Raw genomic sequence first — 26,744 nt, forward strand, 5'->3', positions numbered from 1 at the left:
ACTGGGCAAAATGACCATCTCGCTGGACTTGAATGTCTAGGCAGAGGTGCTTCATAAATGTGTGTAAAGAAGCCCTTGTTGCTGCCCGATATATATCTTGGATAAGAACTCCGCAAGCTAACGCTTGGCTTTGGTAGACTGAGTGTGCAAGTTGAGTTGATTCTTGGGCAATGCATAGCAGATCTTGATGCAAAGGACTATCCATCGAGAGATGGTCTGCTTCTGCACTGCCTTCCCTTTCTTGGCTCTGACATACCATATGAAGCGCGCGATCAAGGTAGAATGAAAACACTCTTTTTGAGTCTAGTCATTGCAGTCTCTCCTCTTCTTTTGAAAGGTCAAGCAGAGCATAAAAGGTAGGAAGAGTGATGCATTGGTCGACAAGGATGGGATAGCCACTTTTGGTAAGAAAGATGTCCTGGTTCAAAGAGCCAGTTTGTCACGGTAAAACGTAAGTTATGGAGTTTGCACAGAGAGCATCTGTAGCTTGTTGACCCTCCAGGCAGATATTATCGCCACTAGCAATGCTGTTTTGAAGGTGAGAAGTCTAAGCGGATGGTTGTGGAGCGGCTCAAAGGGAGCGTACATCAGAAATGTGAGAACCAGATTTAGGTCCCACTGACACATAATAGGAAGCGGTGGTGGGAACATATGTTGAAGACCTTTTAGGAGCCTATGAACAATAGGGGATTTAAAAAGGATATCTGATCTGGCAACTGCAGAAATGGCAGAAAGGTAACTTTTAAACGTAACCAGAGCAGATCCCTGATGGGTCAAGATAAGGATAAACAAAAAAACCTGCGAAAAGGTGTGGATATACAGTCATTATGCTTGACTGCACAACCATGCCACAAACTCACTCCAACGGGAAGTGTACACCATCTTGTTGAGGGACGCCTGGCTGCTAACATTGTAGACTTTGGGCAGAAGGTCAGAAGATGTCAATTGTCACAGCTCAGGCTTCAAATATGAAAACAATGTGTTTTCAGGTTTGACTGCAAGACCCTGCCCTGTTGCTGCAACAGAAGATTTTACAGAAAAGGCAGCCTGACCAATCAATGCTCATGCTCAACAGTTCTAAACACCAGACTCTTTGTGCCCAATCCAGAGCCACAAGAATGACTTGGGCCCAGTCATTGTTGATTTTCTTGAGAATTCTGGGAAAGAGTGGTATTGGTGAAAAGCTGTATAGAAGGCCAGAAGTCCACTTGAGACAAAAAGCGTCTTCAAATGAGAGCAGCCTTCGAAACTCCATCATTCCGAATGGGACATTGTGCTATCCCGTTCATGGTCCACTAGGCATTGACAGATGAGTTTTACCAAGTATTGAACCACTAGGGAAATGCCCTGGTGGTCCAGCCATGTCCAGAGGTGGAGTACCTCTTGACACAGGGTGCACTACCCCGCTCTGCCTCAATTGTTGCATTACCCTATGGCAGTGGTGTTGTCCATGAACACCTGAACTAGTCTTGCCTGGACTGAAGGAAGACAAGCTTTCTGTGGCAGTCGGATCACCCGAAGACCCAATAGTTTGATGTGGAGTCTGGAATCCGACAGAGGCCCGAGTCCTCTGATCTTCACCTGTTACAGATGGCTGCCCCTGCCCAGGAGTGACTCATCTGTCACTATAGTCCTCTCTTGTTGGGGAAGGGAGCGGGTTCTGCCACTAACTCAATTGCAGTTTGTTAGCCACCACAACAGATCCATTGCTGTTTCCTCCAAGATCTGGACCGTGTTGGGGAGCTTCCAGTGATACTGCACCCACTGGGACATTGGGTCCCACTGTAGAGTTGGCATATGCTATCTGGCATGTATTGGAAGCAGGATGCAGGAGGCCATGATGCCCAACAAACTCTGTGTTCTTCTCACAAAATCTATGAGAGTGGTTGAAGCATCAGTATCATAGTCTGAATATCCTGGATTCACCCCTCAGGAGACTAAGTCTAAAACTGCCCAGTAGAAAGGAAGTGTTGGACCTGGCCCTTTTTGGCAGGTTCACCTCGAAACTTTTTGCTTTTTCCTAGCCTGTTTCTGGAACCTGGTGTTGGTGATTTTAGGCCTTTGCGCACTTTTTCACTGTGGTACAGTGTAAAGTGCGTGAGCTCTCTGTGTATGTGTGGTGAGTGACCTGCCCTCCCATAGGAATGCATGGGGAATATGTGTGACCATGGTAGTTCCTGATGTGTAGGGAGTGCAGGGTCGAGTTTGGTATGTGCGAACTCGTGAGATTAAATGCTGCGTAATGATGTATGTGACATGAGTGTATCTAGTGTGGAAGTGCCACTTCTAGACAGGGGTGTGCATGTGTAGGGAGTCTGCTGGCACGTGATTGGCTGGAGCCTGGCTCCAGGAGTGCCTGGGCCTGCTTGTGGATTGACTGTCTGGTTTGAGGGTGACAGGGGCTGGGGAGCCCCCAGGAGGTTGTCTGAGCCAGCCCCTGGTTGAATGACTGCATCTGCAACTAGAGTGGTGGGCGGAGATAGCACCTGGGAGTGAAGAGGGCTGTGCCTGCCTGCCACAATGCTGGCTCCACCTCCTGCTGGGTGGCTGTCGCCTCTGCCCCTCATACTGAAAGGAGTTCCCTATAACCAGTTCTAGCTGGTTCTCACACTGCCTGCACCCTTTAGACAAAGGATTTTATAGTATAAAAAGGGGCTGTGTCCCCTTCCAAAATGTTCTTGTTTCTGACTTGAATCCTGCCAGGGGCGTGCTGCTGCTTGGGCCCAGGGTAAGGCTTGCCTCCCTGGGCCCTGCCCAGCCCCTGGATGCCTGGAGGATTTACCTTGCTGGGAGCTCTGTTGCTCCATCCTTTGATCTCCAGGACTGCTGGTACCTTTTTGGATTGCTTTGATTTTGCCAAGGCTTAGTTGCAGCCTCCCTGCGCTCTATTTGTAGGCTGAGTGCTTTATTCTATTGAAATTTGCTTGGAAGCGCTTGTATTTTGATTCTAGCACCTGGGAACGCTGTACTTTCCTTCCAAGCGCCTCTGAGCGCTTCATTTATGTCCTAGCGCTGGGAGCGCTTTATTTTCTCTTATTAGCACCTGGAGGCGCTTCAATTGTGCTCATAGCGCATATGGGCACTTGATGGTCCATAGCGCTTGGGAGCGCTTTATTGATCTTTTCCGCCGGTGCCCACCCGGCATTGCCCCGTTAATTGCTGCCTCGAGGGTGCCCACCCCTCATTTTATCGGAGCGCAGCCTGGGAGTGCTGGGGAGAGGGCCGCCGCGCTGCCCACGGTAACCCGGAAGTACTGGGGAAAACAGGAAGTCCCGCCCTCGCAGGGCAGGACGAGAGAAGCAGAGGCAGTGGAAAGTGCAGGCGGGGCTCCGTTGTAGGAAGGAGAGCCCCACCCTGCCCACACAAAGAAGAGGCGGCCCAGAGAAGAAGCGCCGGCGAGGGCAGTCCCCGCCGTGGAGTTCAGGACGTCCTGCCCCCAACGCTGCCCGGAGCCGAGAGAGAAAGCGCCGGCGAAGGAGAGCCCCGCAGAGGAAGCCTGCGAGCCGGTGAGTGGGGCCGGTACTGTTTGGGGCAGCAGGGAGCTTCGGGGCACATTACCGGTGCCCGCTCCCTCCTGCGAAGTGCTCCTCTGGCATGGGGCCATAGCTCTCGAGTCCCCAGAAAGAGGGGACTCCATTAAAGGCGGCATTTTATGATTTAGAGCCCCGAGGCTCCTGGGGGCATATTTGTTGAGCCCTACGAGGCTCCCGCCACGGTTGTAGCGCCATTTGCTATTGAGTCCCCAGAAAGGGGGGGACTCCACTAAAGGCGGCATTTCTTGAGAGCCCACGAGGGGCTCAGGCGCCACATTTTAGCTTTGTTGTCGAGCCCAGAGAGGCTCCCGGCGCCCCATGTGCTCTTCGAGCCCCGAGAGGCTCGAAGCGCCACAGTTATTTTGAAGAGCCCAAGAGGCTCAGGGGCACAGTTGTTTTGGTTGTGAGAGCCTGCGAGGCTCCCACCTTGCCCCACCATGTGCGTTTAGAGCCCAGAGAGGCTCCCTGCTCACATTGATGTTTAGAGCCGAGTGAGGCTCTTGGGGGACACAAGTGTTGTCAGAGCCTGTGTGACTCCAACGTTCTGTGCAGTGTTGTGTCAGAGCCTGTGTGGCTCCAACGATTGGGAGCAGTTCTATTCTAGGGTCAATGAGGACCCTGTCGCAGTGTTGATTTCCAGCTACCCAGCAATTAGTGGGCAGCTGCACCGTTTAGGCGCTTGGGATTGTTCACAGCTGCCCAGCAATTTGTGGGCAGCTGCCACGTTTAAGCCCCTGACATTGGGACACAGGGCGTCCTAGCCCCAACAAGGCCAGTTGGCCTAGGGACTGCCACTGGTGGTGGCTTATGTGAGATTTGCGCAATGTGATGTGGTGCTAGGAAATGCAATGCATTTAATATGATTACGCACCTTGATCTTGCACCTCTGAATATTTTTAGGCATCATGTGTTTTTGCGCTATTGAGTTGTGGTCTGGCACCTCTGAATATTTTTATGCATCATGTGTCTTCCTTGTTCTTACACCTCTGAATGTGTTGGTTTATACATCATGTGTCTTCTTTCTCCTGCACCTCTGAATGTGTTTTGATGCATCATGTGCCTTGTTCTTACACCTCTGAATGTGTTGGTTTATGCATCATGTGTCTTCTTTCTCCTGCACCTCTGAATGTGTTTTGATGCATCATGTGCCTTGTTCTTACACCGCTGAATGTATGTTTTATGCATCATGTGTTTTCTTTCCTTACACCTCTGAATGTGTTGTTTATACATCATGTGTTTTGTTCTTACCTACACCCCTAAATGTATTTTCTTATTAGGTGGTTGTTATTTCTAGTACAGGTGGTCCTAGTGAGGTCCTGGTTCCCTGCGTGACATTCTCCTAAGGTGGTTAGGGTTGCGTAGGTGGTATTTACCTGTTACCAGTAGTTACTGGTTGTGTGCTATATTTGTTAATATGTGCTACAGTGATTTTATATCCTATATTCTATGTTCTAGAAGTGCTATTTCTAAAAGTGTTGATTCTGACAGTGGCCCATGAGGCCTGGTCCTGTACATAATCCCTTGTGAATATTGCCCGTGCCAGTTGACACAATGTACATGTGTGACTTCTATCTGATGTGTTTTTACAATACAGAAGTTATTTTCATATAACCTTGAGTGGAGTTCCTTTTGTGGTGTGCCTAGGATGTTGTTGCTGTTGTGTGCTGGCGCAAATGCTTTACACATTGCCTCCGGGATAAGCCTGTCTGCTCGTGCCAAGCTACCAAGGGGGTGAGCAGGGGTTATCTTGGCGTGTGACTCCCTTTTGCTCTGACTAGAATGGTGGTTTCTGCCTGGCTTTGGTGTCAGCCTTAGCCTACCAGAAATCCCAGTTCTAACAGGAAGCATCTGAGAGGGAGAGAAGCATCTGAGAGGGAGGGATAGTGAACCCCAGCGAATGCAGAAGAATCTCCGTAGTCTGAAGTTGGGAGATGACTGCCTAGGGCAAGCCTGCCTTCAATAGCCAATCATTGAGGTAGGGAAAGACTGGAGCCCCTGATCTCCGCAGATGGGCTGAAACCACCATTATCATTTTCCTGAACACCCGAGGGGTGCTGGTAAGGCTGAAGGGGACAACAGCAAACTGAAAGTGCTCTTGGTCCGCCATGAACTGCTGGTAACAACAGTGGGCAGGGGGGATGGGGATGTGGAAATAGGCATCCACCTAGTCCAACGCCACCATCCAATCCTCCGGGTCTAGGGAAAACAGGCCTGTACGAGTGTGATAATCTTGTATTTTTCCTTTTTGAGGAAGAGAGGTTGACAAGGCATATTACCAGTATAGGATTTTTTTTGTTTTTGTTTTATATAGCTTGAACTTGACTCCATCTCCGCTGACGCTGTCACCCCCATTAGAAAGACCACATCAGCAGATCCAGCAAGCGCGCCAGCTGTGACCGAGGGAATGTAACAGATTGGAGAGACGTTGGTGCTCCAGCAGGAACCCCTCTGTCATCAGCATCTTCAAGCAGCTCTCAGCAGTTACCAACACCACCTCAGGGAGGCCGAGAAGGATGCCCTAACCAACCGCATCCAGGCAAGCGCAAACCACACCAAGAACCTCTTCTGTATCATCAAAGAGTTCTCCTGTCCATCTGCCACTAAAAACACAATCTGCCCCTCCCTGTCCGTCTGCGATGCTCTGGCAGACCAATTCCACAACAAGATATCAGACATTTACAGCAATTTTGACCCCCAACTTACCGACCTCGACCACCTCCTTACAGCCATTGACGCAACCGACAGCCACCAGCTCACCGATTGAAACAGCTCAGGTCCCAGAACACCACAACCATCATGAACTCAATTCACTCTGGGGCACCAACGGACCCCTGCCCAAACCACAACTACAACCTAGGAGGGGAAGAAATCAGCAGAACACTCACACACACCCTCAACCCTTCCATCACAAGGGCCACCGTCTCTGATGCATGGAAAGACGCTGAGGTCAAACCGCTCCTGAAGAAACCCTCCGCCGACACCAGAAAACTCAAGAAATACCTGCCCATTTCGCTACTCCCTTTTCCCACCAAGGTTCTGGGGAAAGCCATCAACCACCAGCTTACTGTGTACCTGGAAGAAAACAACCTGCTTGACGCCTCCTAATCCAGTTATGGGCGAATTTTGCGGATCTGCGGTCCGCAAATTTGAGCAAAATCGGCAAAAAAATCAGCGAGTTCGCAAACAAATTCGCGAACTCGCGGATTTCCCCAAATAGACTGTTTCCCACTGTTTACAGTGGCTAATCAGTAAGTGCTACCTCGTTGGGTAAATGTATAGTGTCCACAATACGTTGGGATTGCACCCAAATCCTGCACCTGTGCCAGGGTGGAAACTGCCTCCGGGGAAAAGGGGTGGGTTAGACCGGCGTATGACGTTCAGGGTGGCCCCAGGAACAAGAATAAAAAAAAAAATTGAAATTGAAGAATCAAAACTGATCTGCACCAAGGAATCTGATGTTCTGCCTTTCGTCCTTCGTTCTGCAATTTTAGTAAAAGTGAGTGGAGAGCAGAGGATCTGTTGGATAGCCAGGCGCTGCCTCTTGACGGTACCCAGCTTTAGCCTGAAACCCCACGAGTAACCCCGGGAGAGAGCGAGTTTAGCGTTTTCGAACACAAACACCCAGAGCGAGCGCTGCGCTCTCTATCTTGGTCGCCGCTGCTATCTAAATGTCTGCCACTCGCTCAATGACGACGCACGGCCGGGCTGCACAGCAGGGGAGATCCCCAGGGGTCAGAAGCAACTCGGAGCAAGGGGCTGCCGCAGGGCACCGCGGTACAGTGCCCGGCCAACAGGATTCACCTGACGCCCACCAGCAACGGACCCAGCCCGAGGGGGTAAGCGGTTATCACATAATGCATCCCAATGAAGAGCGATGAAATAAGGTTCAGGCAATTGCCAGAAAGGAGATGAGGCCTTGGAGCGGTACAAGGAAGCACATAAACCAGGTCTTATTAATATGGCTCCGAGGAAGCTGGGTGGAAATGTATGAAGCAAGAGAACAACAACAGGACTCCGCCAATCTAAATACCAGCAGCAGATGAAGAGAGCAGAATACAAAAGAAAGCAGAAGGAGGCCGAAGACACTGAAATCCGGAAAACGAAGGCAGTCCAGAGAGAAAAGGCAAATCAGCTAGAGGGAAAAAGAAGGCAACAGGAGAAACATAGAAGGGAAACTTTTGAAGATGACCAATATCAGGTAAATAATGCTTTTCTGGACAGACTGGAAAGTGCACAACAACCAGGTTCCATGTACCAAGTCGGCCGTTTCTAAACTGTAGACCGCCATTTTTATTCCTGATACAAGCAGTAATTCGTAACCTGGCTTTGCAGATCTGATCGTTTCACTTACTTTTAGTGACTGAAAGATGACTGCTTTGTGACAACTTTGGTCAGCTCAGTCTGAAAAGTTCCAGAGATGATTACATTGCCATCACCCCTTCGTTCAGCCGTGCGTTTTTTAAAACTAAATTTAATCTTCATCGTCAAGTGATTAATTTCCATCATTTCACTTCTGCCAGAATGTTATATATCTATGGTAATAAAAATGTCATCTTTTTTTTGTTAATTCTAAAGGAAAGAATCGAAATCAGTATCTTGATTAAGTGATTTGTAAAAAGTGTGTGCTGTTGTGTTTTCATCAGTCAAAGTCACATTTTGTCAACTAGTACAATAGTACAAAAATATATACAATTGTAATATAAATGCTATTACCTCCTTTGCTCTAGTGAACTGGGCATATAAAAAAAAATCCACCCGCTCGCAAATTTGCGAATTTTCGGCAATTTCGCCGAAAATCCCCAAATTTCGCGAGCGGAATGGATTTTTGGCCCATGCTTATTTCTGATCCAACCACAGCATCGAGACCGCCCAGATCGTAGCAACAGACAACATCAGACGCCTCCTCGACCAAGGTGAGACCCCATCCTTGATCCTCCTTAACCTCTTGGCAGCCTTCGATACCGTGTCCCACCATACTCATCACCAGAACACAAATCGGCATCTGGGGTAATGCCCTCAAGCGGATCTTCTCCTTCCTCACAGGACAAAAGCAAAGGATCCACCTACAACCCTTCACCTCCGAACCCAAAAGCATCATCTGCAGCGACCCCTCCCCAGGGCTCCTCCTTCATACCCACCCTCTTCAATATCTACATGATGCCGCTAGCCAACATGGTCCACACCCCCTGATTCAACATCATCTCTTACTACGACAACACTCAGCTCTTCCTCTCCCAACACCACCAGATCCAACTTCTGGAACCCCATGTCCAACGTCACCAATTGCATGATGTTCAACTCCTTGAAGTTTAATATAGACAAAAAAGAGGTGCTCATCTTCGGAAACAACACCTTATCTTGGGATGACATCTTCGTCATCTGAACAGCTCTGGAGAGTGAAACCTTGGGAATTGCTCTGTGGGATCGCGGGTCCGCTCAGGCCCGTGTTTGGTGCGTGGAGGCCGGCAGGAATAAGGTGCGGCAGTGAGCGAGACTCGCGAGGCGTTCTGCCCTGGATCGCGCTCGGACTGCATGACCGGTTCCTGCTTTGTACGAGTTTATTGAGCCTCCCGGACCTGCTATGCGTGACCGGTGAGTGACAGGCTGGTGTTTCCCGCCGCGTCTCACCTGGGACGATCCTTGAGCTTAGAGCCACGCTTGAGCAGCTGAATGTGACCTGGCTTGCTGCACTGGGCCACAGAAATGCATCTAAACTATACTGCCACTTACAAAATTTCCATTCTTAACTTTTCACTCGTTTTAGATCGCAGTCTGCATGGTTTGCTTCAGGGCATACATGGTGGGTACCCCGGCGGGGGGACCTACAAAAATACTGCGTTTTCTTCTGTGGTGCATGAGGGGTGTGGATGTGGTGTTGCCCTACCCCTCGGCTAGGTCAGAAAGATCCGCGTTTCCTGACTCCAGGGGTTGTCATCATGCTGTCCTGGCTCTGCGTATTGCACTGAGTGATAACCAGCTGAGCCCTCCCCAGACAGAAGCGATCTACTGCGTCATGGTCTGGGGTTATCAACTGGATCGGTTGATTCTATATTTGTGCCTGAAACACGATCCGTCCTTTGATAGAGTCACTGCCTGCAGGGTGTTTTAAAGCTGCTAGGACCTGGGGCCTAAGTTGTCTGCAACTGGGCGGCTACCTGTATTATATTAATACAATGGGTAAAACGGACAAGGCTCAGCCTAAATATAGCTTTGAACAACGAAAATCTAGACACTGGTACAACTCATCGGAAACTGCGATGGCGGGCTCAGGTGAAAAAACCGGAGGTAACAAGTGGGGACATTAAAAAGATTTTGGCGGCAATGCAAAAAACCTGTCCACTATAGATGGTCAAATTGACCCCCTTTTATATAGAATGGACCGCATGTCTGAACGGCTGGACAAGCAGGCAGAGCACCGAGATATATCAGAGCCGCGCATTGCAGAGGTAGAGGATGCGCAAACAGACGCGCACAACACCCAAAAGCAAATGGAGAAAGCCTTGTCCATTCTACAGGATAAATCTGAGGATTTGGAGGCCAGATAACAGCATAGCAACCTGCGCATTAATGGCCTTCCGGAATCCACTGCAACTGTGGTCATGGAAGTTTCGTTGGAAAAGATACTCACTATGCTGTTGGGCGCTGACACATTCACAGCCATGTTTGTTGTTGAACAAGCGCACCGCTCATTGAGACCCAGACCTTCTCCTGGCACTGCACTGCACCCTATTATTGCTAAATTGCTTACTGCTTTGTGATACTCACAAACAGGCCCCTTTTGCCAGGGATGGTGCGGCTGGTCCGGCTGGAAGTCTGGAGGAAAATGATAAGCACTAGATTGCGACCTTTGTCTAAAACTGGGGTACTGATCTATTGTATCCTTGTATATGCATAATAATGTGACAATGTGTTGCCTACCAGTCTGTTCATTAGGTATGTAGCCCAGTTTAATGATAAGTTTTCCTCCTGAATGGACGGTGTTTCCCCGTAGTGAGAACTCATTCCTTGACAGACAGTAGGGATTTTGTTTAGACTGGATGTAATGGCCGGTAACCTCAGTCCCCATGTGTTACTGTGTGATTGTTTTATTGCAAAATCTACTTTGTGTGTAATGTTTATGAGCATCAGGAATCTTCATTTCTGGGGGCGGGAGTTTGTCCGCATTTGCACTGTTGGGTACTGCATTGCGTGTGAGGGGGAGGGAGGGTTTTTTGTTTTGAGTACACAGCTCATGTAAAACATGTATCATATGCTGACAGAAACAGAGAGTCTACAGGATGATGGTTGGCAGTAGAATGAACATGACAAGTTGTTATAGATGCTAGGAGAGACTGTGCGTAGTCGTATGTGCAAAGTTCGGTTCATGACGTGGAAGGTAAGAGTGTTGAACGATTTCAGAAAATTACGCAAAATACAGGCCTATCTTAAATGTCACAAGATTGATGTCGCTTTAATGCAGGAGAGGCACCTGGCCCCCAACAATAGTATGCTCAAAAAGCGGAGGTTTCAAGGCGAGTTTTATGCGGCTGGATTCTCTTCTCATGCTAGAGGGGTGTTGACTTGGGTAAACCCTAGATCAGGGATTTCCCTAACTGAGTTTAAGACAGACCCCAATGGTAGGTTCTTCATCTCTCGATGTCAGGGAAATGACCTGCCCATGCAGATTGTTAATATATATGGACCAAACTATGATGACTCCCTGTTTTACAAGGCTCTTTCAGCTCATGTATCTAACTACCCCTATGGTGCCACAGTTATGGGGAGGCGATCTGAACTGTGTTTTCAACCCGCTCTTAGATAGGTCCGTGGGTCCGCCTAGGCGCCCATCGGCTGCGGCTAAAGCTATTGATGATATAGCCATGCAGTTGGGTCTAGTTGTCATCTGGAGGACTAGGCATCCAGAGGTGGGTGGGTTTACACATTACTCTGCCCCCCATGACATACACACTAGAATTGATTACATTCTTTTAGCAAGGTTCCTCCTCCCTCTGGTTCGTAAGTGCACAGTGCTAACTCGCACACTCTCGGATCACTCTTGAGTCATCAGGGATGTTAAAATCCCTGCACGAGGCGTTGCTCCGTTCACATGGAGGTACCCAAATAATCACTCAACCTCGAGACTGGACTCACGTTTAAATCAAATAAAGTTAAAGTCCAGCGACAACAGTGATGGGTGTAATTACTGGACGGACTGCCAAACCTTTTCGGACAATAAACAAAGCATAATGTCGCGCAATGTAAAACAAGACAAGCAAACAAACCTGACTGGTTCCTAACAAATAAAACTACACAACAAGTCTGTAGCGCCAACAACAGAGGCAAAAGAAAATATCTCAAATGAACAGCACCGAGGCAATCAATCAACCCTGGTAACACCAAACAATAACTTAATTGAGATATCTAGTGGGTCAAATCAGGACACAGAAACCCACGAAACCCAAAAACGTACAGATTTGCTCAACTGCAACTACGACGAGCACCGTCAGGAATCATCAATATTAGAAATTTCAAGTGTGAAAGCATTATGCGAGCCACTACCCGTAAAAGAGTCAGTATATAAAGGATCTCTACACAAACTAAACGAGGAACATTGAATACTAGCGTCTCTTGATGAATACCCATACACTAAATTCACGCCAAACACTACTCAAGCATACGTACACCAGCAAGCAGGAATGCATGATTTCAACCAAAATCTGGAATCAATAATAACCTTACATGGAGGGGCGTGGCTTAGCCGGCGAGCATGGCGGTCGTGTAGAGCGTGAGCTCCGACCAGCCAGCAGACATCCTTCTCAATTATCCTTGCCCTGGTCATCATAGCGGTTCCCAGTGACGCGGTATTGGTGCCCGGTCCTGAGGTCATCCGCTGACGGCGAGAAGCGGCGCCGGTGTCGGCTCCCGTGGTCCGGGAGGGTCCCGGCGGAGAACCGCGGTCGGAGCGGTTCGGCGAGGCCTGTGGAGCCGGGGCCTCGATTTTGGTGCAGTCCGGCGAACTGGAGCGGCCGCCTTGAGAGTGGGAGCGGCGCGCGCCCATTGCCCACCGGAGATCCGGAGCCCTGCGGACCACGTCTCCTGTGGGTTGCTGCAGTGGGACCAAGGGAACGAGGCAAGCCCTGCGGGAGCCTGGGCAGGGGACAGCCGGCGACGGCCGAAGGGAGAGGCCGCCATTTTGAGTGATCGCGGTGGCCGCGCTAATCAGCAGAGGAGTGCGGCTGGTCGGGCGAGAGGCGCCGTCGCGCATCCAGGTCAGTGCGGCGTGTTGAGCAGCCCAGCGACTACCAGTGGGACGGCTGCGGCTGGAGATTAAAACTCGGGGGCCCCATCGGGCCCCTGCGCACATTTCGTGGGGCGCTGGTGCTGAGGGGGCCCTTCTGTGCATTGGACCGGTGCCCAGCATAAGTGAGCTCTGGCCGAGGGGGATCGCAGCAGCCGGCAGGGATCGGCGCCATAGTGGACAGGGCGGGCATCCTGCGGTTGGCGGCCATATTGGGCCTCGGCCTCCAGTGGGAGCGAGCTATGCAGAGGCAGTTAGGCCGCCCCTCACATCGACGGCAGCATGACGAGAGGAGGCGGTGGGAGTCAAGGCAAGCAGGGGCCCATCGATAAATTTACGGAGGCGGCTGGCGCGAAGGGAGCACAGCCGCTGGTCCCGGACAATACAGCGCTCTTGGCGGCGATCACGCAGTCCAGAGACGCACTAGATGCCAAGATTGGGGCGGTGGGCTCAGATGTCATGCTTCTTCGGCAGGACCTGCAGAACGCAGTGGAACGCATTGCGGGCACGGAGACGCGCATCTCAGAGGTGGAGGATGATGTCTCGGCCCTGAAGAAGAGGGTCTTGGCCTTGGAGAGAACCCAGAAGGGCCTGGTCCTGCGGGCTGACGCGGAGGGGTGCGCCCGGCGCAGTAATCTACACTTCATAGGCTTTCCAGAGGACTGTGAAAAGGATAATGCGGAGCGCTTCCTGGCACAATGGCTGGGGAGCTGGGTTCCACCTGACGTCCTCTCCCGCTGCTTTGTGGTCGATAGAGCCCATCGTGCGCTGACACAGAAACCCCCAGCCGGTGCGCGCCCGCGCCCCATGATCGCCAAAATCCTGAATTATGCTGACCGAGACACTATCCTGAAGCTGGCGCGTCTCAAGGGCAAGCTCACATACGAGAATGCGAATATTCTTATTTTTCCTGACTACACAAAACAAGTTCAGCAACAACGCCAATCCTTTATCGCAGCCACGGCGCGTCTCAGGGGTCTGAAGATACAATATGCATTGCTCTACCCAGCAAGGCTGCGCGTCATCTTCCAGTCCCGTACATTTTTCTTTGACACTCCAGAAGAGGTTTTTCAGTGGACGGATGAAACTGTGAGGGTTCGGACCACCACGGCGAAAGGCGGGGAATCTGACTCCTCCTCGAGTAATTCTGCCAGAGGGGGCCCCGAGGGTCAGCGCCGACGCAGGGGCAGATCGCGCTCGAGCCATGGCTCGCAGTCTGGGTCGACTTCCCGCCGCGATGAGGATATGCCGGGAGTCCAGGAAGACGTGCTTTGACTATAGACGGAACTGACTCATGATTCATTTGCAACTCCTATGTCAATGACCAGGTGCAATACTGCCTAGGCTGGTGGCCACACTTGGTCTAGTTCGGGGAGGGAGCGACAGTATAGTTATACATGGACTGTTGTGAGGGGATTCATTGGAGGGGGTGGTACTTGGCTCCCAGTTGGGGCCGGGACCATGATCCGACCACTACAGGTGCTTCCGTGTTTGGGAGGTGCGGGTTGGGGGAAGGTTGGGGGGAAGTTGGGGGGTTTTCGTAGGGGGGGAGAGCCCGCACTGCATTTGCTGCCCACTAACTGTTTTCTGCATTGCCAACCTTGCCCGAGTAAGGCTGGGCCGCTACATGATATGCTGTACAGATGTCTCTTGATGGTGAAGGAGTGCGGCTAGGCCCTGGTGGGACGCAGATCATGAGCTGGAATATACGGGGGATGCTGGATAAGGTGAACAGGGGGGCGTTGTTTACATGGGCCAGGAGGAGGGGCACAGACATACTCCTGTTGCAAGAAACACACCTGCTTGGCACTAAAGCGATATGCCTTCAGCGTAATGGATTTACCCATGCATACCACTCGGGGTTCACGAGGGGATCACGAGGGGTGGCTGTACTCATACATCGTAGGGTCCCGTTTGTCCATAAACGCACATGGTCTGATGCGCAGGGTAGGTACACTTTTGTGCATGGAGAGCTTGGGGGAGACACGGTTATCATTGGCGGCGTCTATGCCCCGCCACCTTTGCAGTAGCCCCTAGTAGAGAGGCTGCTGTCCCTTTGGGTGGAGATGCCTGAAGCTCTGTCCATTGTGGGTGGAGACTGGAATGATGTTATGGATGTTTCGTGTGATAGATGGCGAAGCGCTGCGGGCATTCAGGAGGCAGTGGGGAGGGAAGGACCAGCCACAAGGTTGCGAGCATTGGTCACGGGCCTCGATTGGGTGGACACTTGGAGGTACAAGCATGGGGCGCGTAGGGACTTCACTTACCTTTCCACAATGCGAGACTCCTTCTCTTGATTAGATTACATTTTTGTTCCGAGAACGATGGCGCATAGAGTGTTGGCCGCGGAGATCCTGCTATGGGCGCTGTCTGATCATTCGCCGGTGTATGTAGTGCTTGGTACTGGCCACGCTCTGCAGCCATTTCGGTGGCGTTTGTCACCTTGGCATTTGCTGCAAGACACCTATCGTGCCCACATGACCTGTGAAATCGACCACTTTTTATCTGCCAACATAGGTACGGTCGAGTCCCCGGCGACACTTTGGGAGGCCATGAAACCCACGCTGAGAGGTATAGATATTTCTTGGTGCGCGGCGGCGCGTAGGGAGAAGCGCGAGGCGGAGTTGGAGGCTCTGGAGCGCAGGGTTCGGGAGGAGGATGGAAGGCCTGCTAGGCGGCAGCTGGCGCTGGCGCAGCAACAATATGCTGCGGTGCTGCTCGATGAAGCCCGACAGGCTTGGCTGGCGACACGCAGTCGTATATACCAATGGGGTGACTGCAAGATGCTCCATCGCCTGTGTCAGGGCATTATGCATGCCCAGCCACTGCCTCGGATAGTGGGCCAGGATGGGAAGCCTACCCTTGAACCAAATGAGATTGCTGGTAGCTTTGCTACATACTATGAGGCACTGTACGCGCCTCTGGAGTGCCTAGAGGCAGAGGTCGTACAACGATTTATTGATGACCTCCCGCCAAGGGCCGTCTCAGACGAGGCCCGTGAGGTATTAGACCGTCCTCTGACGGATGATGAGCTGGCCACTGCGCTGGGCGAATTGAACCAGGGTAAGGCGCCGGGACCCAACAGGTTCCCCAGTGAATTCTTTCAGCGCTTTGCTACCCAGCTGAGTCCACATCTTCGCCCGGTCATAGAGGAAGCGCATGAGAATGGTGTGCTGCCCTCAGACTGGCGACACGCAGAAATAGTAGTGTTCTTGAAGCCGGGGCGACCTCCGGAGAGTCACACGTCCTACCGCCCAATCTCTTTGCGGAATACTGAGGCCAAGATACTGGCTAAGGCCCTTGCCAATAGACTTAAACCATACATCACGGGTTTAGTTCATCCTGACCAGGCGGGCTTTATGCCACAGCATGCCACTCGTCATAATATTAGACGTGCCCAGGTCGCGATATCGGCGTGGTGACGATTGGGGGAACAGGCAGCGCTGTTCTTGGCGGACATGGACAGGGCGTTCGACTCTTTGAGCTGGACCTACTTGTTTGCCCTGCTGGGATGCCTGAACCTGGGCCCTCACTTTCAGGCATATGTGCGGCTCCTCTACAAAGATCTCTCGGCCGTGGTGCGGGTTGTAGGGGGGATATCTTGCTCCTTCCGGATCAGGTGTGGGATGAGACAGGGCTGCCCCCTCTCTCCATACCTCTTTGCACTCGCAATGGAACCTCTCGCAGCCTGGGTGCGTATAGACGCCCAGCTCGAGGGCTTCCGATGGTCTGCAGATCTCACTGATAGGATAGCCCTCTACGCCGATGACGTGTTGTTTTTCCTCACAGATCTGGGGCGGTCGGGACCCCATCTCCTATGAATATTACAAATATTTGGCGAAACCTCAGGTTTTTATATGAATCCCAGGAAGTCTACGCTCTGGATATTGGGAGGCCCGCAGCCGGTGGGGGATTGGGCGCGGGGCTCCAGGTGGTTACGGACGGCGTGAAGTACCTGGGAGTGTTCCTCTCAGAGGATGCGACCATTGCCCTGGAACGCAATATTACCCTGGTCTGGGAGCGCACTCGTGAAGACCTGAAGATGTGGTCTAAGATGCCGCTCTCTATACAAGGCAGATCGGCCATTTTTAAAATGGTGGCGCTTCCGCGCCTAATATACCAACTGCAAAACCATCCAGTTTTGGTTTCACCTGACTGGTTCCGGCGCCTTAACTCGGCGCTGAGCGGGTTCTTGTGGGAGGGGGGAGCCGCACGGGTTGCCCTGCGGACTTGCTTCCGCTCAACCTATACTGGGGGCTTGGCCACTTCCGATGTCCTGTCGTACTATCAGGCGTCCCACCTCTGGGTGCTAAATGACTGGTGGTATACGGACAGGAGCGATCCCGCATATGCAGTAGAGAGGGCCTTGATGGGTACTGCGTCCATCCACACACTGCTATACTCAGCACCTCTCAGGAAGTCTCTGCCGTCCATCACACAGGTTATCTTTCAATTATGGAGACAGGCATTACGCAGGATGGGCTGGTGGAATGTCCTCACTCAGGAGACCCCATTGTGGCGTAATGGTCGGTTGCCCCAGATGGACACCTTAATAGGCTTCCGGAGATGGGATGCGATCGGCGTCTCTACCCTAGGGGATGTTATGTCCGGAGTGTGCTTAAGTCCTTTGATGATATGCGGGACGAATTTGGGATGCCACGTACTCAATTCTATAAGTATCTCCAATTTCGCCACGCCCTCACACCATACATTGCGGGACTGGAGAGTCTTCCGGAGTTCAGGCCGCTAGAAGCCAAAGTTTTTATGGGGGAACTGCCCGACAAGAAACTGTCTCGCATATACCAAACCCTTGTACGACACTGCTCCACAGACCTACAAAGCCTCAAATCCGCATGGGAACAGGATGTTGGGGAATTGGATGAGGAAGATTGGGTGGAAGCGCTGGAGGGCCCCAGGGGTGCTGCGATTTCCACGCGCTTGCGGCTTGTCCAGTTCCGATACCTGCACTGCACATACTATACAAGACAGATGGAGGGCGGGCTTGGTGGCGTCCCCTGATTGTCTTAGATGTAGATCAGAGGTGGGAACGTTGCTGCATACAGTTTGGGATTGCAGGGCGCTACAGAGATTCTGGACGGGAATGTTCCGATGCCTGGATGCGGTTCTGGCCTGGGGGCTTCAGAGGGACCCTAAGCTGGCCCTGCTGCATGTTATGGCCGGGGTAGGGGGCAATATGTATAAGCGCCATTTACTGTTACTGGGTCTAACGCTAGCAAAGAGAGACATTGCGCGATCGTGGAAGGAGCCCCGGGCCCCGTCGCTGGTGGCCTGGAAAAATGGGATGGACTTCTGCATGGGGCTGGAGCAACCCATATATGTAGCTAGGGGCTGCCCTCGAAAACATTTCAAGGTCTGGAAGAGGTGGGCAGACTATCGTGATTTGGAGCTGGACCCTCCGCCTGAGGACAATGCACTCCAGTCCTCCTGACAGCTCGTACCGGCACGTAGGTGCAACTGGCACACAAGATAATGGATGTATATGATAGAGGTGGGCAGGCAGCGGGCCGCGGGGGGGTGGAGTTGTGGGTTGGGAGGGCGCGGGGGGGAGGGGTTTCATGGTTACACCTTCTACTTATATGTTTAGCCTTCATATAGGAAATGACTGCATTTATGACTGTTACATTGATAATGGTGATTGAATCTGGATTACAGAGCATTACGTAATATGTGCTTGCTATGCAATCAAAATCTGTTTTAAAAAAAATAAAATAATAACCTTACATAGTGCACTGGGTAACATTTTGGAAACCTCAATCAAAACATTGAATATGCAGTCAGACAAACTTCATATTCAAATCCACCTAATGAGCGCAATAGCGGAACACATATCCAGTATAAACAAAAAATTGGATACCATGGGAAACATGGTTGAGATTATTCAGGAACAGTCTCGCCTCCGGACACAGCCCCCGAATTGTATGTGCAGTCCAATATTGGAAAAACTAAAGGAGTTGCCGTTAATACTTAAAGACATTCTACAGGAATGCAAGCAGGCAAATCAGGGAGTCAACAGTACATTCGATACAAGAGACCTTATCGTGCAACAAAAAGATGTACTCAAAGATAAAATAGCAAATCAAGAAAAGAGAAAGGCAGATTCGAAAACAGTAGCAGTACAACAAATAACAGATAAGGAATTGAAACAAAACATGTCAATAAAAATAATAACTGAAGAACAACAGGATGTCCAAAATCTTACAGGGACAAACCCAGGAGCTCGGAATAGCATTTGTCATGACCCAACAGAGAAGAAACAGTTCACACAGGTTAGTGAAAAAAATCTGAACACCAAACAACCCCTAACTAAAAGACATAAAAAACGGCGAGGAAAAATAGAAACCAACTATTAAACCGTATGCCAGCAACAAAACAGACCTTGATCAACTTCCCGATCTTTAACCGCCCAAAGCCATCAGTCAAAGCCAAAGTTGGTAATGAAGAGGGGTTACACCCCCTATCAATAACACCAAAATCCCGGGGCAGCCTCCGGAAGCAGAGCTCAAAAGCAGAAGGGCAACAGCACACTGCCAAAGAGGAATGGTGTAACGACTTAGCCCAAATAAAAAGATCACGAACAACAACAACACAAGAGGAGATGATCCATGTCGCAAGCTCAGATACAGATGACTCAAATAAGGATGAACATGCAACCCTAGCCACAACATCAAGTAGTGCGGATTGGAGTCTGGAAAGTATCGAGTATGACTACTCACCATTGAACAGAATACAAGTGAGTCCGAAGGACGAGCCATATAATGATGGGAATAAAAAACAACAAAGAACTTGCGTTAAGCTGCAAGGTACTAACCACCAAGGAATGAAACAAGAACTCAGTAAATACGAGTTTAACAAGCAAGGAGATCAAAGGGTAGTGACTAACAGTTTTGATAATAAACATAAAGTTACGCCAAATCCTGATTCAACTAGGAGTATCAACATTACCTCCAAAAGGGACAAAACTAACACAAGACAAGTTACAGCAAGAGTCGATAGAAGTAAGCAGGACCAACTACAAGTAAAGATTATTACAGAGCGGTATGACCAACATCAAAGCATAGGACCGGAAAAAGCAACAAGGCCAATGCCTTCTCTAGTGACCACCATTAACGATTGTACACCTAACACAAAATCAGGCGGACAGAAAAGAACAATTCTGGAAGTAAAAACCAAGACAAGAATGCCAACAGAGCAATTAGTGAATGATGACTATATCCAACAGGTCAAAATCATAAAGGATGAGTCGAGGGACAACGGAAGTAATAAAAATGTGAGAACTCGGCAACATCGCAATGTGCATGATATAAAATCAACAACAACTGGAAGGCTACTTTTTATACCTAACTACACAATGCGAGACACACAAGACTATTTAAACCGAGGAAACATCTTACACCTGATCTCGGCTATCCCGAGCCTCAACCATATAACGCCTGCAGACTTATTGACAATCGAATTCGTTAATCTTGGGAACAATTCAGCCAAGGAAGGCACCCTCTCAACCTGGAGGAGCGTGGAAATAGTTAAGCAGTTACTCAATGAAACCACGAAATTTGAAGAGTGATTGATCTCACTCAAAGAAGAGAAAACGGCAGGCTATCCCTCGCCCCTATTAAGAAAGCACATCAAACGAGAAGATCATACCGGTACAAGTCGAAAACAAACATACTCGGTATTGCAAGGTGCCAGGGGTGCAGAACTTATAAAAGCTGAGCAACAGAGTAGGCCGATGCAATGTCCAACTGAAGACTGAATTAGCAGCAGGGCGTATAACATCCAACAAAGTATAGTAAAAGTCCTCTCCTGGAACATCGCTGGAGCAAAAGAAATTTTAAACAACAACTGGAAAATGGACATTTGGGACATTTATGAGATCGTTGCCCTGCAGGAAACATGGCTAACAGAGCCAATTGATGTCCCAGGCAGAATCAGTTTTCATGTTAGTGCAACCCGCACCCAGCGCCATGGACGAGCGAAAGGCAGTTTGTCGGTCTACATAAACACTGCATTAAACATCAAAGTCTCCCAACTGGCAAACTCTACGACCGATATGCAAATAATCAAATTTGAGAGGTTATCCCAGGCTGGTATCGGAACCATAATACTAATCAACATATATGCTCACCCAAAAATGAAGGTAAAAAAAGAGATATTTAAATGCATTAACAATGTAATATCTGGGTTTTGTCTTGATCAACCAGCATGGGAGATAATCCTCACGGGCGATTTCAATACTAATCTTATACACCACCCAGAAGAGGAGGATAACGTCATCGCTGCAAACGAATTTTGGGCAGTTGAAACACAGGAGATCCCGCTCGCCAAGAAGACCGACCAAGTGGGAAAACAGTTGATGTGGTGCCCTGGAAAATCATGGGTTGCGAGTACTTAATGGAAGAATCAAACAGGATAAACCCTCTTCAAACACCTATATAGGCCCTAGCGCAAGTACAATTTTGGATTATACCGTCGTCTCGCTCCCTCTGCTGGGATTAATCAAAAATTTCCAAACTCTATGTTCGGCTGACAGCGACCATTCAATGCAGCATATTGAAATCAGCCTGGCACCGTTCAAACATTTAAAAGCTCGATCATTAGCTGGGGAAACATCGACAATCAACCTGAAGCGTTTAAGATGGACGAGTAACTCGCTACCGCAAATAGCACAGGAAGCAAAGCACCTACTCCAAAATATAAACAATGCAAATGAAATGTGCGCAGAAACATGGACTACCTTTTTGAATAAATTATTAAAGACTAGAGCCAACTTGAGCATGAAATTCAACCAAAGGAATAAAGGTCAGCCCAGTAAGATCATTCTGTCCTTAAGAAGGCGTTTGCGGAAGTTCATGAGGCAAGCAAAGGGTCGCAGTTCAGATTCGCATGTTTGGCAAACAATCCGACATGTAAGGAAACAATGTAAGAGACAAATATGGATTGAAAAAAAAAACAGAGATACCGATTTTTGGACCAAACTACTGAACAACATAAAGAAATCCGATTCCAGATCGTTCTGGTCACAAGTAAATTCATTAAACAGATCAGCACAAATAATAAACATGACCTGTGTTACAGAACAGGCATGGGTTCAACATATACTTGACACTTTCTCAGTAAATTTATCGATGCCACCCATAACAACAACTAACAATACATCAAATATAGTGAACCTAAAGACCTCCGTCCTAGCACAATTAAACGATCTGTGTACCAATCAGAAAGGTGGGGCTCAGACATCCAGTTCTTACGTGGAATCAGAAATATAAAAAATAATTAAAAGAAGCAGGCAAGATAGCGCACCGGGACTAAATGGTGTTCCATCTATAAGGAGGACCCCCAATATTGGGCATACAAATTAAACATCCTATTTCAGTCAATAAAAAGCACAAGTCGGCTCCCTGAAAGCTGGAGAGGGGCGATTAGAAATCCGATTTACAAAGGAGGAGACCGAAAAAACCCAGCAAATTACCGTCTGATAGCACTTATTGATGCTGAAGCAAAATACTACGCATCCCTTGTGCTAATCGACCTTACCAAACGGTCTGAAGATAATAAGAAGATTCCGGTAAATCATACAGGGTTTCGCAGGGGTACAGGCACTATGGCTAATGCCATGGCGATAAGTTTAATCACCGAAAAGAGTATACAGAGCCGTCAAGCACTGTACGCCTGCTTTGTTGACTTCAAGGCGGCTTTTGACTGTGTCAATCGTCAGCTACTATGGTCCAAGTTAAAACAGCAGGGACTGCCGGACACAATTCTAAATCCCATAATGGATTTATACACGGATACCTGGATGCAGGTAAAGATCGCTAAGGGGCACGGAAGATCAGGACATATGACGGATTGAAACAGGGCTGCGTCTTGGCGCCCCATCTTTTTAATCTATTCATGGCAGACCTAACAACAAGTCTGGATGGGATTAACGCCCACCCACCGCGGCTAGGAACATTACGGCTGACACATCTCTCCTATGCCGATGATATGGTGCTCCTTAGTCAGACTAAAATAGGTCTGCAACGCCTCCTGCATGAACTGGCTGAATACACTAAACAGAATCTTCTCGAAATAAATAGCCAAAAAACAAAGATCATGATAATAACTTGCCAGCGCAAAGCCCTGCCACTTTTTGTCATAGACAACAAGAAACTGGAGGTAGTGGATAGCTATAGGTACCTGGGAATACAACTGGACAGACGCCTTAACTTTTCCTTGCCCTTTGAGGCCATCGAAAAAAAGGGAATAGCACTATTACATGCATTCAACAGTATTTCCAAGCAGTTAAAGGGCCCTCCGTTTAATCCACTTCTGGCTGTCATTAAGGCCAAGCTACTCCCTACAATAGCCTACGGCAGTGTGTTACACTATGGGAGAAGTGCACAACTATTAGACAAGATTCAAACTAGAGTCTACAAGCGTATATTCAGTTTACCGTACAATGCCTCTCTGGCACAGGTCCGACTCGAGTTTGGCCTGCAATCTCAAGATCTGCAAAAAAAGTATGAGACCATTAAGTTCTTGTATGACATCTGGATGAACAGGCAAACAGAGATCAATTCTGCTACGTGGGAGGCAATGCAAAATAGTCCCAATTCCCAGTACACCAAGGGGGTCATTATGATGGCAGATTTCCCGCATACTCCGGGCCGGCGGAAGCCACCGCCGGCCCGGAGTATGCGGGAAATCCGCCGAGGAGGCCTGAAAGACCCACCGCCAAATCAGGATGGCTGGTGGGTCTCACAATATGTCCGCCGCTTTTCCGCCGCGGTCGGAAGGCGACCACGGCGGAAAAGCACTAACATGGCTGGCGGTGTCTATCAGACACCGCCAGCCATATTAGGATGCAGGGAAAGTAATGCTTTTCCGCGGCGGGTTTTCCGCCGTGGAAAAGCATACGGAAAATCACTTTGGGGGCCCGTTGCGGGCCCCCTGGGTGAAGGTTGCGTGGGGGGTGCACATGGGGGGTACCTATGGTACCCCCCTGCCTTTGCGTGCACGAAGCGGCAGGCACCGCGCGGTGCCTGCCGCTTTGTGCATGCAAATGCACAGCTTTCGTTTTTTACATTGCGGCGGGTGCTGCTTCAAGCAGCAGCCGCCACAATGTAAAACATACAGGATGTGACCGCAGGGTGGCGGTCACATCCTAATTGCCATGGAGGGACCGCCGCTGCCCCTGCGGACGGTCCCTCCTACTCAGGGGTGGCGGACGGACGCAAGTCCGTCCGCCATCCTAATCGGCCCCCAAGTTTTTAAATCTGTCCCTTGATACTACCGAACTTGCATCATTGTGGCAACTAAGCTAACGGTATCATCGTTCAAGCAAGTACTTAAAAAGGCGGCAAACATGCATTCGCTGACTAATGACTAGTCAATCTTTAGTCACCGCGCACATGCCTGGATGATAATTCAATCATACAATATGCTCAAACCCGCAGTTTATTTCGGGTCATCCTTTTCATCATTTGTCAAACTGAAATACCTTAGTTTAAGGATGGGAAACCTGCCGACAAATGCTGATCAACCAGCTTGGATGAAACCGGACACCAAGGAGTGTGACTTATGTGGTGCCACAAAACAAGACCTTATCCACCTATTTTGCATCTGTCCAACATTGGACGAGGAACGACGGCGCTGGTTAAAGGAAAAATGTAATGACTATGGAATACGTACTTGTCGAACTGCCATCATACAAGTTTTGTGTACAGCGGATCCACAATTTATCTGCAGATCAGTCAAGTTTGTTATGAACTTTGAGAGCAAAAGAGGTGTCATTGTAAAGGGTCGTTAAAAATTCAGATCAAGACGTAACGTTAAGAGGCTATAAGAACTTTTGGTACTCTCACGCAAGTAATTGCACCCGCCGTCTTACGCCATTCAATGGTTTCACATAACTCGCAGTAGATCGACCCAAATCAACTTTGATCTTGAGTAGGAAGAGCTGTGCGATCCTTTTTACACCAGCAAATGGATCGATATAAATTGACATTGAGCTTCTGAAATAAGAGCTATTTTTGGATAGAACGAATATAAAATTGTATAATGTAGTTCAGTAATATTTTTACACCCGATACTCTACGAATATAAATAGTTATTAATGTTTTTTAAACAGGCATGTATACTGACCAATTTTAAACAAATGCATTTTTATTTTTGTAATGGTTTTTATTAACTATACAATAAATTCATTCCAGTCACATGGAGGTACCCACCTTATTCCTTATTTGACTCCGCGTTTAATGCAGAGCTGGATACAGTTATATCCAAGTTTTTTTACATTAATATTGGTTCGGTTAAACAATTCGCCACTGTCTGGGAGGCGTTTAAAGTGTACATTAAGGGTGTGACCATTTGCAAGCACGTTAGAGTTCTTCGCTCCATTAGTGGTAGACTCTCGACACTTTAGGAGCAATTGGGGAGGCTCGAACTAGAGGCCCTTAAGGGCAATAATCAGCAAGCAGCAGACTCTGTGAAAGCAGCGCTGGAAGAATATAGTGAGGAAGCGGACAGTGCAGTTAAGCGCATGGGGAATTATGTGGTGGCTAGAGTTTTTGGCAAAGGGGATAGACTTGGAACCGTGCTGGCTGCGCTTGCTCGGTGCCAAAGGGATTCAGGCGGGGTTTCAAAGTTGCTTGAGGAGGATGACACTGTTCTGAGTGACCCTGCTGATATGGCGCATAAATTTAGCGGGTACTACGAAGATTTGTATAGTTTCAAGCTTACAGTGGATGACGCTGCCCTGCTGGATTATTTGGAACATGGGCAGTTACCCTGGCTTTCGAACGGACATCGGGAGTATTTGATGAGACCGCTGGACTCCACAGAGATTCAGGAGGCCTTGAATACTATGCAAGACAGAAGCACTCCAGGCTACGACGGACTAACCGTCATCTTCTACAAGGCTTTTAGGGAGCTACTGGTGCCCCACCTGAGTCGATTAGTTGAGGAAATTGGTTAAACAGGCATTATGCCGCCAACAATGAGAGAGGCCCTCATTGTCACTATTTTGAAGCCAGGTAAGGCTCCACAGTTCTGTTCTTCATACAGGCCGCTGTCACTACTTAACATCGATACGAAAATCTTTGCCAAAATATTAGCCAACAGGCTTGCCCCTCTCCTTTCTACACTTGTAGGGCCTGAACAGGCAGGATTTGTACCAGGGTGAACGTTGACCCAAAACCATAGGATAGTATTTGGGGTCATTCAGCATGTTAGGCCAGATGTCAGGGCTGAAGCAGTCTTTTTGGATGCCGAAAAGGCGTTCGACTCGGTTGAGTGGCCATATATGATGTCAGTCTCATGGAGAATGGGAGTTGGAGACATTTTCCTAAGATTGATCGCAGTTCTGTAAAATATGCGACTGCTACAGTGAAGTTGGGGAGTCACGTCACAACACCTATCTGTATATCTTGCGCACTGGGCAGGGCTGTCCTCTGTCCCCACTGTTGTACACCATAGTGGCAGAACCTTTGCTGTGCTCTCTTAGAGAGTACCACCCGTTCCTTGGATTCGCTTTCCCAAATACAATCTCATTATATTGAAATATGCAGATAATAAGTTACTGTTCACAAGGGACCCGCCCATCAATCTTGTACCAGTTGATTCGCAAGGTAATTAGGCTTGGGGGTCTCTCTGGATTAAAAATTATTTGGAACAAGTCCATTATTTTTCCATTAACTCCAGACATGTTGCCCTTCGAGTTAGACTACCCACTGCAGTGGACCACTGACTCAGATCGATACCTCGAGATACAAGTTCATACTGATACAGATATAGTCCTGCGTGACAACTATGGGAAAGCAATCAGTAAATTAGAAGAAATGGATAAAGTTACCACGCTCTCTTGTTGGCTGGATTTCTCTAATGAAAATGATTGTATTGCCCAGATTATTATTTCTTTTCAATAACATCCCAATGGT

At 49.1% G+C, this 26,744-nt stretch overlaps 1 protein-coding gene and 1 pseudogene across 5 annotated transcripts in view; one reads left to right on the forward strand and one right to left on the reverse strand.

The window, feature by feature from the left end:
* Nucleotides 1-26,744, reverse strand: part of LOC144773006 (uncharacterized) — a 2,495,654-nt gene that overhangs the window by 256,761 nt on the left and 2,212,149 nt on the right. The window lies entirely within an intron of this gene.
* LOC144773008 (epithelial-stromal interaction protein 1-like) lies at nucleotides 7,202-7,806 on the forward strand (annotated as a pseudogene).

This window comes from Lissotriton helveticus, chromosome 8, assembly GCF_964261635.1.
Source record: "Lissotriton helveticus chromosome 8, aLisHel1.1, whole genome shotgun sequence".
NCBI classification, from domain to species: Eukaryota; Metazoa; Chordata; class Amphibia; order Caudata; family Salamandridae; genus Lissotriton; species Lissotriton helveticus.